Here is a 13,940-nt window from a genome sequence, read left to right as displayed (position 1 = left end):
ACCCTTCTGAATAAACGGTGAGAAGTATTGCGATTACACTAGCTTCCCTCAAAACACAGCATGCTGAGGACATCGGCCGGTAAAGCCGTGGAAATGCAACAAGAACAGCAAAAACATTTTCAATTACGCTGAACACACTTTGAAACCGCAGCGCGCGAGCTTAGAATAAACAGACCACCATTGTTTGTTGGTGTGGACGCAAATATAGTTATCATTATAGTTATCGTTCTTGGTGTGAACGGGTGAAAACATTTTGGCAGCACAGCGGGGGGGTTTTTTTCAGTTGAGACGCTTGGCTTGCTATGATACAGAATATCCGCGGAAGTGTTCCTAGTATCTAATTTTTCAGATAGTTTGTTTCTGTGTTGTTTCTATATAAAAATGTCAATACAATGTGAAGTATTTGCTCTGGCTCTTGTTTTAAATGATTTTGTTCTGCTGGTATGCTAGTTGTTGTCATCTGTTGACGTTGAACAAGCAGAATGTGACAGGTGGTCGGTGTGGTATTAGTCCCGCCCCTCCTCCACTGTGATTGGACGGCTGGGTAAAAAGTTTTACCCAAAGTTGAACATTCATGGACATGTGGACACAGGGCCTAAGACTGCAAAACAGAAACAAATGCAAAGTGAAAAACTAAAAACAGAAGAGAGAAAGTGAGAGGATACGAGAAACTAGCCAAGCAGGACCAGTGGAGGACTGTGCCCATTCTAGGAAGAGGGAAACACACAACACAGCCTCTGATGTCTGAGCCACGAGAGTTCAACATCAAAGCTTCGGCATTCCATAAAGGTCAGCGCTTTGATTTAATGACCAAAATTAGTGCAAATCAAAGGTCAGTTACCCATGGGGACGAGGTACCGCTGCCATTTCTCATTTCAGGAAGATGAAAAAACCTCATCGAGACCACTTACCAATGAGCTGCTGCGTTATTGTGAAAGCGAGTAAAAAAAGAGAGTAGATAAAAAGAGGAGAAATCAGAGACATGACCACGGGAACTAGCCCTTGATGGAGCTGTCGGAGACCTCGTTCAGAGAGTCACGGCCCGTCTGACACACTGACCAACTGCTGAAACTTGAGGACATAGGAACAGCATTATGGGTAGAGGATGGGTAACTCGCTCAACGCTAGCAGTGACTGCGGCAAAACATACGTCTAGGCCAACGAAACTGCACTCACACATTTCTTCTGAAATTCTGATATATTTCCGAGTAAACAATTTAGCAGGAAATATTGACTCGATTGCGATTGTGAAGTTTTTCGCAGATTTTTGTCTTCATCATGATAGGATAGTGTAGAGGGGACAGGAAGAGAAGAGGGGGACAGGATCGGGAAAGGTCCACGAGACGAGACTCGAACTCGGGTCGGCTGAAGCACAACCGCGCTAAATGTCGGCGCTGCCCACGAGGCTATTGGCACAGACAGACATTTCTCTCTTTAAAATAACAAGAACTGACGAGACATGCTCTATAAGTCCAGGAACATTAATTAATGAAGTACATAGAATAAAACTCTTTAGAATACATCTCTTTAAAACCCATTTGATACTTTAACCCTCTGGGGTCGGCACATGCGCCGGCGCGTTTTGCTCGTTTTTTTTTACATAGCAGCAAAATAGACTTAAAATACTCCGTCAGTTTTGGTCATACAGACTTAAGAAATATGAAAAAATAAGCTGTTAAATGTCTACTTTTTTATGTGTCCACTTACAATCGAAATAAAACATTGTGCTTTTGTAAAATAAAGAAAATAAACAGGGTGTGTTTTCTGCCTCTCTGTCTCCGTAAACTTTTTTTCAAAGTGCACGTCTGTAAACTTAAACAAAACTCAGCGAATACTATTCACCCAGGCATGAGCAATATATCTCTATAATCATTTAAGTGTGTAGTTTTAAATTATCTAATACTAAAACAAATATTCTCTGTTTATGTAATAGGGGTCATGAAGTGCAAACCAAAATGTTCTTGACATTTACACATATACAAGGTTACAGTCTGGGTGTAGAAAGCATCACTGATTATAATGTGTATTGTGTATTGTGTACGTCGCGCCTCTCACGCTCACACGAGTGTTTGTAATAAACCTCAAACCAGCATTTAATGCCATTAACACACCAAGCGTATCATTGTTTGAGCATTGCTAGTAAAATCAGTATATACCCAGTTGTTTCTAATTCTTCTACCTGGGAATCTGACTCCGGCTCAAACATATACGCTTTACCATCTCGAGTGTCCAAATACGTGACATGCTGAAGTTAACCAATCAGAGCAGTGGGTGTTTACTTCTGTCCCTTAAAATTTAGTGTTTTTCCCACAGAGTGAAATTGAGGATGGAAAATAATATATATTTTTTAGAAATATTGGAAATTTTTGCAACCTTTATAAACTAACCTGAATATGCAGGTGAAGTGCATTTCATTTCATGACGCCTTTAAAGGAATAGTTCACTTCAAAATGATAATTCTGTCATCATTTACTCACCCTCAAGTGTTTTTTTCCTCCACTATGGAAGTAAATGGGGTCCATCAACTGTCTGGTTACCAACATTCTTCAAAATATCTTCTCTTTGTGTTCAGCAAAAGAAATAAATTCATACAGGTTTGAAGCAACTTGAGGGTGAGTAAATGACAGCAGAATTTTTTTTGTGAAGTTAACTATTACATAATATATGGTGTACTTTAGCAATTAAAAGTACAATTGAAGCTAACAGCGGTATACACAACAGCGCACCCCGTCCTTAATAATAAAGTGACATCTTGATCAAATAATCTGCGCTCCCAGAACATTTAACCCTGGCGCAGATGGTGGCATGTGGAAGAGTCTGGCATGTTGGCAATCCCTCGGCTGCACCTCGCGCTCCCAAACATCCATGGGAGGAGACTGCTAAGTGCATCACGTGGCGCGTCTGTCGGAAAAGCATCTGAAGTTGTTTTGCGGCCACTTGGGGGAATAGCAGCGAACTTCAAAGCCGTGTCACACAAACACCCAGATGCCAAGAGTGCGCGCGGGTCCAATGCGGGCCAGAGCGGAGCAGCACCAGCCCACATGCTTCTGAAACGGCACAAAGCTATTAGATCTCGGCTCCGAGGAGCCTTTAATCTATAATTCCCTCTTAAACTGGACTCTGGGAAGAATTTTCTGATGCATCTTTGATGGGCTTGGACGTGCTTTTATGAAAAGAAGCCGAGAAACTAGCACAGAAAATGAGAGGCAGAGAATGTCGCATCGTATATATGATGTAACTTCCAACGGTTTAACGAACGGATTTAATTCAAATTAAGGGAGAGAGAGAAATGTAGGACAGACTGTGATGTATTCTGTCATTTATGCACATAATTATTGACAACCGAAATACAATAAAAAGAAAATGTGAATACCCTGGCCAAACACACAAAACTGTGCTCTCAAAAATGGTTTTGGTTTTTTGGGGAACCAAATATCATTCTTCTATGGCATCAGTGGCATTAGTCCCATGCCGTGCCTTAAAGGTTGTTTACACGGAGTAGCAGAAAATGATAGGAAGTCATTCGTTTTCAATGAGAGAAGCCAATGTGAGATGACAAGAGATGGTTTTACAGTTCTGAACAGTTGCACATGAGCATGTGATGACTACCAATGGGAGTACACACACAGTGAAGCTCATGTGATCCACCACCTGATACGAATGTGTTCAGCAGTGTGAGTCTACCTTTCCCAGACTGCTTTACTGTTAACAGCTAGCAGTATCATGAGGATTTAAATGCGAATTCTGTATTAAGACGAGACACTACAGGTGAATAGGGTGAAATTTTAAAATAATAGATATCACCATGAAACTTCCTCAGTTGATTACTTACACAAGTTCATAAAAAAAATGTATTACAAGTTTTTGAAATTTGTATGTTTAATTATGCAAATTAGACATTATCTCATTAAATATGCGCAATTTTGCATATATTTTCGGTAGATAGATCTGAACATATGATAAAGCCAGGTGCAAAATTATTTTTTCATTTTGATTACACACAAGATGAAGAAAGATGTTCAGAGGGATTTCAGGATATATGCTTTCATTACCTAGGACATCTAAATATACTGTCCATAGCCTTAAAAAAATTGATTTTCGCCATATTATTTTTATTAAAATGTCCCATAAATCAGGCCAGGAATGATTTATTAAAAAATCCCTCTGAACATATCTTCAGAATACTGCTAAGTGTATAACTGGAGAGTTTGGTGAACATCGGCTGAGATGTTTGTACTGGAGAATGACAAAAAACTCATTTTGAGAAAAAGGCATTTAAAGATTTGTAATGTAAAAATTCATACTTTTTTAGTGGAAACAACTATTTACTGACACAATATCTCATCAAATCATCAGCAACAACAATACAAACCACCTAAATCACATCAACACTTATAAACACAGCATTTATGGCCTTCAACTGAGCAGAAAAACAGTCAAACACACACATCTGAATGTCAGAGCGCGTCACGTGATGCATCTGAACCAATCACGGCGTCCGAAATTGACATCAGCCAATGAGATTTCGCTTTTAGAGTTAAATGCCCATTGTACTTTCACGATTGGTTGCTGATTAAAAGGAAATGGCCAAATTTGGATCGACAGCATTGTACAGGAGAGAGAGAGATGTCCAGCGGTGTGTGTGATGACGGTGCAGACAGAGATCGCGGATCATGATGATTTATAACGACAACTTTTGTTGAATTTAGGAGAAATCTACAGACGCAAATAGACAAAGTTAGTAAAATAAAGACCTAAATGTGTATTATGGACTTTTTTTTCACCACAACTTTGAAAGAAGACATGTTACTGAAGACGAATATCCTAAAATCTCAAAATTGACCAGTGAAAAAAACACAATGTTTTTGCCTGACGTGTCTCGCCTTAAGGCCAATTCACAGAGCGCCAAACACTTGGTCGGGTTTTGTCGGATTAGTGTATTAACACTGTTCATGTGGGCGGCTCTCGTTTTCACAGATTAAACATGATAAATCTGCGTTTGGACTGTCTGAGAACTAATGCACTGTAACCTGGCGATGGTTGGCATTGGTCGTCGGTGCAGTGTGAACGTCTGAGGTGACATGCTCCTCGATTAGCATTTTGAAGCACTAAAGCACCATTCTGGGTGAAAGACTGATGGTGCGATCCAAATCTTCGGCTGAAATGCATTTGCATGTCTTTAAGAGTTCAACGTGAAGCCCAGTGAAAAGCTTCAGTGATGTCTGGCCAGAGATTAAAACTCTTTTCATCATGGAGGACCCATCTGGTGTGGAGAGCCCGTCTGCCGGAGCCCATCTTCAGTGACCCAGCACAGCTGGATGGAGGGACTCATGATGCTGTGGTTTTGTTTTCCAGAGTTGAAAAGAGCAGCTGAAATCAAGACAATGCCATTAGATGACTGCTCAAAAACAGCCGTGGTTTGGCAAAGAGTTCCTTGTGTCAACCTTATGTCCAGATATGTGGGAAAAAAGGATCTGAACGATGACTTGGATACGCAGCATGGCTGAGCTTCCACTCTCGTACAAGAGAGACAAGTCAAAGAGTCATGGAATAGGGATGCTCAATTGACCGTTCGTAAAGACCCACCCTAGTTACTGTTGCTATGTCCGACAAGCCACGCCGCTCTCACGCCACACAATGATCTCACGCAGTGAAAAACACATCGCGGAGCAGAGAGACAATGACAACACAGTGACAGACACAGACCAGCTTACTTTTGATATGAAGCAAAGTCTCAACTTTCAAATTTGGTCATTTTTTTAAATAAATGTAAACAATAAACACCGTTTTGTGGCTCTTTAATGTGTCGTGACAGATCGCTGTGTCGCCTCAGTTAAAGCTGCTCGTGAACCGATCATCTCTTCCTTCTGGTTCATTTATAGCATCAAATAAACATGAATGAACATCAGGAGGAATGTTCAAATGTTTCAAGTTCAAATCCTCCAACGTTAATCGACTAACTCTCCTCACTGCTTTGTCGGACAAAAATGCCGGATTCGGCGAAATATGATTGGTCAGATTGCCTGTCAATCAAACTCCCTCCGAACGATCAATTCACCGTTGGCTAAGCCCCGCCCCCTTTAGATACTGTTGCTACGTCCGTCAACTTCATCTGGGCTCTGGTTTGGTATCAACATGGCTTATGCTGTGACGGCTCTTCCTGCTGAAATTTTATCAAACTTTTATAAAGCAGCAAATAAAGTGTCCGATAGAAGTAGGCAAAAGGGGCTCAGTGTGCGTTCGAAGGCTATATTCAAGACATAAACGCAAGCAACAACAAGGCATCCAAATAGAGGCAAAAGCATAACGGTCACAGTCAAAACATGAAGCACCGCATATCCTAATGGAGACGGAGGCTGGGACTCACAATATCAGGAGCAACACTGTTCATGCAGAGCTGGGTCTCTATTCACTTCTATAATCGTTATTACAAAGCAAACGGACTAACTTACGCGAGTATAATGTTGTATTTATTAGCAGCGTGTGCTAGCGTATCAACAATTAGGGTAGAGAACCGAAATCATAACCTAAAACTGTTTAACTAGTATAAGTTCACAGTAAGGTTAAAAGCTAAATGTATCTTAGAGCAAAAGTGAGCTTGTTGATCCTTGAGGGGTTTCGCTGACTGAGGACGTCCACACAGTTTAATCCAAAGACGACACTTGTCAGGATTTGACTTCGGTTTTGTGAAGGGAAATAAACGGACACCCCCCTCCAACCTCTCTGGGAAACGCGTATCTGTGTTACAAATGCCCCAGGCACAACGGTTAACCATATTTCTGATAAAACTACGACAGTAATAGCCTGCCGAGACCAAAAATATGAGACGCCTGTGTTAAAGTCAATGGAGCGCTGTGAACAAGTGTCGGACCCTCTGTGGGAGCTCGTTCTTGGCTGCGCTGTGATTGGTCAATCTACATTCTAGGGCGTGGCTTAGCCAAAGGCGAATTATGACGTTAATGTGCGTAAAATGTTAGCATGTTGTGCTAACGATAGCGATTTACAGGTTTTTTCCTGTGTTAATATTGGTCTTCGGTAGTGGCCAATGGACACTGTCATATTTTCTTCCCCTTTTTTTTAAGCTGTGACTTTACCACTGGATTTCATAGCTTTGTAAGATAAAATCCTTCTTTGCTAGACCTGATAATTATTTATGGTATATAATATCAATATCAAAAAGTAGAATAAAAAACGTAATAGTCTAATTTTCTACCATATACAATTGAATAAAATGAGCAGCTAGCTAACAACAACTTATATTAAGCAATATAAACCGCAAGGAAATATATATAAAGATTAAAGGGCACCTATTATGACATTTAAAATGTCCCTAATGTTGTTTAGGGAGTCCCCAACAACAGTTTTACGTGCATGCAATGACAAAAAACACTTTTGTTGTCGTATAATATGCATTTATTTTTACCTGATTTGCTCACCGACTCCCAAATGATTCGTTCAACGACTCGTTTTTCAAACCCCTCCTTTGCGCGACGCTAATCTGCGTTGATTGGTCAGATGACCCAGCAGTGTTTACAGAGATAATACTTATTTTTAACACGGAGTACAATGATGCTTTTATCAATTCAATTTTGTTATAATGATGATTATAGTCCACTGCTTTATTTTGTAGTAAAAAAAAACAAAAAATAAGATAAAGAATTTAATGTTATAGCGAGCATAGCCCAGAGTTCATATTGTAAAAGCACAATCAGTCTTTGTTTGCGTTAGCCCGATGCATATAACGTTTTTACAAAAATTTAAAAAAAAAAAATGCAGTTACGTTACTAGTACGAGGTATTACTCTATTCTTTAAGACAACTCCGAAAACAACGACAAACACTTCACATATCTCAATACAATTGCCATTGAAGACCTAGAAGCTAAACGGTGCTTACACAACAAAAAAATAATTATTAAGCATGCTACATAAAACATAAAAGCAACAATTATTAATAACACTTACAGGTTGTGATACGGAGGAGGAAGCTGATGCAAATACACTTGGAACTGAACCTTCCTTCAATATCAGCCGCCTCGCGAATCCAAGTTTGATTGCATTTAAGTTAGTAAAGCAATCGTCTTCAAAATGGCGCGAACAAAGCACAAGGCTCGGACTATACTTCTGTGGTATAGTTGTATATATGAATTGTAGCCACTTAGTCTTCAAATGCTCCTCCTTGGGCAGATGAAAAAAGTTGGCTTTTGAGCTGCACTTCAGAACACAGCGTCTCGTCGCCATGACGTTTTCAAGTTTGCCTTGGAGCGCAATAAGTGGGCGTATCGTATTCAAATAACTTGACAAGTTGACGTCATCTAGTCAGAGAAAAAGCTTCGGTCTTCTAACGATTCATAAAAATGACTCAGAGTCGACTCTTACTTTTGAAAGACAATAACTTTATATACGGTGCACTTTCATATTTCAAACTTTGCAGGATGTTTTTGTTCACTTAGATCTATGTTACACACTACATGAAAGGTACATTTCAAAATTCCATAATAGGTGCCCTTTAAAAACAAAGCTATACGGAGCAACAAACACAATCCCGCTGTACAACAGTGAAAACAGGCCGTCTGGAAAACACAGTCCTTACTGTACCGATTAAACTTGCTTTTATTCATATTTATAAGTCATTCAGTCAAGAGCAGTGAGTAATTTTCTCCTTTTCTTTTGTTGTTAGATTAACATTATAATGACACAGATGGCAGCAGGTTTATTAGGCTGCTGTCACTTTAAGACCTAACGCACAGATCCAATATACTGATGCACACGCTTATCCCAACGGTTTGCATTCACTTAAATCACAGTTCATATTTTCCAATGGAATATTGCAGTGTTTATTATAAAATATATTTCCTTGTTCGAGAAGCCGTTTTACTCGGATATGCGTCACAATAGTGAAGAAAAGACGTAAAACGTGACCCCCCCCACCCCCCGTCTACAACCCCCCCCCGCTGGTGCAAGAGCTAACGTGACCGCCGTCAACGAGCCGGTTGTTTCTGGCACATCAGCACGCAGGCCGGATCTCCTATGCCATGTCTGCCGTCAGTTTCTGTGTTATAATCTCTTGCTGGGGAATCAAGTTCTTTGAAAGTTTGACAGCTTCATTAACTTGCCGATCAGAGCGGTGTGATGCTATACTCCGAGGATTTCAGATGTTCTCCCATGCTGTTTGAACTCCATGTTACATTAATGAGAAATAAAACTAGAAGAAAAAAAACCCCACCAAAAAAACATAATTTGTCAAAAATTAAATCGCAGGGAAACATAATAATGTATTTGAATGGCAGAATGAAGCATCTGTACAGCATCTCCTTATAAGTGTGTGAGACATGAACATCTGTCGGGAGATCAAATCAAATCAAATATGCACAATTCTCAATCCGCAAACAAATGCGATCTATAGACAGATAATACATAAATAATAATTACACCACAAAAATGTTGCATTATTTAAACAAGAACAATATGAAATATGGCACTGAGTTTCTTGAAATGCATGTGTTGGTGTGAACAGTACATTTAGTGGATCTATTTAACCTTTAAACTAATCGTTTGTAAGAAATGTCCACATCATGCCATCTTTATCTAAATTAAATAACCATCCCACACGAACCAATGGATATTTAGTTCATATTTACTATTTCTCAATGTCTTAAATTGCTCCAAATAAAGCGATCTACAGTGAGAAAGCGACTGGAAGCTCACGAGATCAGAGCTCCTAGACAATAGCTCATCATGTTCATTATAGGCTATCATGATAGCAATCACGATATTAAAGAAGAATGATATATAAAAGAGATAAAAGAGCAAATAATGAAAGCGTAGATTCTGATCCGTATAATAATGAACGTATATAATGTTGTGAACGTGAGGATTACAGTGCATGTAGTCTCTGGAGTCTGCTGTGTATTGGTTTACTGCGCTGGCTTCAGGCAACTAAATTTACTGAGATGTGTTTGCTCTTTTCATCCTCAAACAGACTGGAGAAAACAGGAACCCGGAGGAAACTAATACACAGACTCCAGTCCGGAGACGGGGGGGTTTGAACTCCCTCGTCCTCTTCTCCGGATCGATACAGCCACACATGAGAGAAGCGATAGAGCTAAATCTAGCAGACCGATGAATGCGAACTGAGTGCGGAGATGTGGAGAGAAACATGAAGTCTCCAGTGATGGCTGTAAAACCAGATGTGCTGTGATCTCCTGCAGCTAACAGGAAAACACACGCTGACACCGTGTAATGTGGGCGACAGAACGGGCCGTGACAAACCACCGGTACAGGGCGAAAACAACCTGAACAAAAGCTCCCTGTGCTGTGAGGAAAGCACGAGTCATTGGCTCATCTCGACCACTCCTGATGTCCTGACCACATCAAGACATGAGTCTGAATGGCTCATCCTCACTGTGTGTATTCCAGGAAGAGATGTGAGCGATGTTACCCGGCACCGGATCACCCTGGACGACTGCTAGTGGCGGGGGAATCTTCCAATTAAAATCACATGTATAGGACGGACTAGAAGCAAGTCTTGGTAACACTTCATTTGACAGTGTCCTTGTTACATGCACTTACTATAGTGATGACAGTAAATCATGCATAATGGACCATTTTCACATCTCTGTGGTTCGTCATAGTTGGGTTAACGTCTACAGCGATGAATGGGAGACGGCACATATACATTTTGAGTTCTCATTTGCTCCAGCAGCAAAAATAAAATAAAATCGATGATAGTTTCCCCATAACATTTCAAAAGAGGGGGAAATGATATAGAGAAAAGATAATTATGTGAAATTTGCCATCACTCTCTCAGCCGTTGTATATCAGAAAAACCCTTTTTTGTAATTTACTACCAAGGTAATATAACAAAGTGTAGTGTTATGAACATGTTACAAATCTATATTTGTGATGTTTATAACTGTGGAAACGTGTCATCACATATATATCTATGTATATATCTATACGAGCTCTAAATACATAGGAAATCGGCCATTGATACGTCACTTATGCTCTCTTGTTTTGTTTATTTCAGTGATTATTTTGATTGTATTATGATAAGTCGGTAATTTAACCTGTTATGTGTGTTTGTGTCATGTACGGATATACGGTGGAAACAAATTTCCTCTTGAGGACAAATAAGAAAATCTATCTGATCTATCTATTACATGCAACTACAGTAACACTAAACCAAATCCTAATCCTGTAGTAAGTACATGTTGTTCATTAATATTACTCAGTACTTAATTAAATAAAACCCAACCCAAAACTCAAGTCTCTCAACTCTAAATGAATGAATGAATGAAAGAGGCATTTATATAGCGCTTTCATATGTACTACTGTACACCCAACTGGTCTCTCCTCAACCACCACCAGTGTTACCTAAATATAACTTTTAATTTAGTATCCAACCAGTTCAACACAGTGACACTGGCTCAACCAATATCTGGGACTACCTTTTTTTAATAGATTTTTTTGCCAATAGCATATGAGGGGAGTGGTCGGAGAACCAGTATTTATGCACATCCAACATTTGAATCAGAATTCACTACATTTGAAATACAATACAGAAATACAACGCAGGAAACTTAATAGCATCATTTTTGCATGAAGTAATGAGTAGTGGTGAACAGATAAGAGCATTTAGTTGCCAATGACATCTCTAGAGTTCATGTTGGCTGATGTCTAATTAAATTACATTAAATTAGCATAAATGAAATGAGTGAATGAAGAAAATTTAGCTCAACGGGTAATGGACAGACCTGTGGCCCAGCAGTTAGTGTACATGCTTATTCACACCTGTCATTCATTACAGTGGTCAGCACTACACACAGGTCAAAAATGCTTGGTGATTATACATAGAAATGCATAAGTGCAATATGTTTGTGGATCATTTTTTATGATCAGATGACCTGAGATGGGTGATCATTTCAATTCCGCCCCGTGAATGGTCCCAATCTACACTTCCAATTTGGAGCACGAGTCATTGTAATCCTGTGGAGTCGCGATATCAAGGTCTCGCAAGCACATCTGTCAATCATGACGACACACCCTGGTAACATCAAATAACTAACTAAAACCACACTTGAACATACTTTAGAATCGCCTAAAGTGACAGAAACTATCATTGGAGAAAATTTTTTGGACGTGTAATTGGATTTTCTAGTTTGGCTCGCGTCCCATTTGATTACACCGTGAGGGCGGGGCTTATGATCAATACTGCAGCCAACCACTAGTGGGCGATCAAAATGCTTTGACTATAAGAATATTAACAAATTACTATTTGAATCTCCCCGCATGCAACACTGTGAATGTTTTTATAGATCAAATTCCAATCTTCCAATCCATTCCACGATTTTCATAAAGAAATATCTATTACGGTTTGCACACTCTTCACAAGAGGATCAAACCGCAACTCTTCTGGTTTTCAGATTGTTTTCATGAGCTACTGAAGTTCCCAAGCTACCTGGACAGCTGTGAAAATGGAGGTCGTAGTTTGTTTTGAACAAGTCTCAAGTCCATAATGGCAACAATGGCAACATTATAGTTGCAAGAGGGTTTATGGTGGACTGTGAATAGTTTGTTCCAAAGTTGCAATGCGTGATTCAAAGACACGTCTCAGTGTTTTGAGAGGCCCAGTTCACAGTAAACACGTTCCAGGTGCTCTGAGTTTGGATCGCTTATAAAGCAATTTTGATGCATTTCAAAATAAAACCATATAATAATTGGAATTTAGCTCTTGTTTTAGGCTTGTGGTCATAACACTCATTTCTGAGTAGTTTTCTTCAAGCTATCGGTAGCTGTTATGACACTCTCTAAACGCACACATGAGAGCCTCCACTTGTATTATCAATAATGTTGTTGAGCTGATTGCAACTAAACGGAAATGTGGAGCATCCTATAGGAAGTCTCTCGCTGCAATAGTGGCACTGGCAGAAAAAAAAAGTGAGAAAAAAGGATAGAATAATATAAACCTTTGAGATTCTTGTAATGTTGCCAACGTGGAACATCTTATGGTCAACATTTTCTCTGCTCTTCCCACAACATTGCTCATTCAGTAAATCATAGATGAACTATTCCAAGTGATGTTCATCCTAGCCTAATGAAACTGTCGGAAGTGTAAGAGGGGTGTAGGAATATTACAGGATCTCAAAGCTTTGGAGAGCTTCAGAAGACTGCTCTGAGATTATGTATTCCACATTTTAGCCGTCTCAAGAAAGTAAAAGTAATACTGAATTATTACAGCTGTGAAACCTTAGAAGTCCAGCATGGCAATTTTTTCAATACTTGGGATATATCTGAGGGTTGAGGTAAAAAAAAAAAAAAGTTATTTGCTTCATAAATAGCATTAACTTTCATCAGCTCTCTACCTGTCAATATTCTTGGAGATATTTCCAGGAATCTTTTCAAGTCCATGGGTTGCGTTTCACTCTCTGTGAGTTGAAGGGGGTGATTTGGAATAGAGATAGTTTGGGCCGTAGAGGTTTGATGTACTCTTGGCACAAAACTGCATCATTGAATCACAGAAGAGAAACAAACCTCTTCCTTTAAGTGCCAACTACCAGCTGATGGAGGACATGTCCACTGAGCAGGCCACGCTCAACAACACGCACTGACCAACTCTTTTCAAATTGTGTTCAGCGAGATAATTGATCATTGATCAATAGCACTACTGTAAAAAATGATTGTTTCCATTTGCTGAGGAGGTGAAAACAACTTTTACTCAAAACAGAAAAAAACACACTGAATATAGATGGCTTAAGTAGACCAATAACACACCTTTTCGCTAATATAGGACGTCCACTGAACAGGCCACGCTCAACAACACGCCTTTTTGACTCTCATTTGTTTATTATTTAGCTTTTTGTTTGTAAAACATGATCTTCCTTGTTGAAAACGGCACGATAAACTCTTTTGAAATTGTTTTTAGCGAGATAACTGATCATTG

General features: G+C 39.5%; 1 protein-coding gene across 4 annotated transcripts in view; it reads right to left on the bottom strand.

The window, feature by feature from the left end:
* The window catches only part of cep112 (centrosomal protein 112), a gene marked incomplete at its 3' end in the record, with an annotated part of 233,392 nt that overhangs the window by 84,937 nt on the left and 134,515 nt on the right, over positions 1–13,940 (bottom strand). The window lies entirely within an intron of this gene.

Source organism: Phoxinus phoxinus (genome assembly GCF_949152265.1).
Source record: "Phoxinus phoxinus genome assembly, chromosome: 1".
NCBI lineage: Eukaryota > Metazoa > Chordata > Actinopteri > Cypriniformes > Leuciscidae > Phoxinus > Phoxinus phoxinus.
This window is presented reverse-complemented; position numbering and strand designations above follow the sequence as displayed.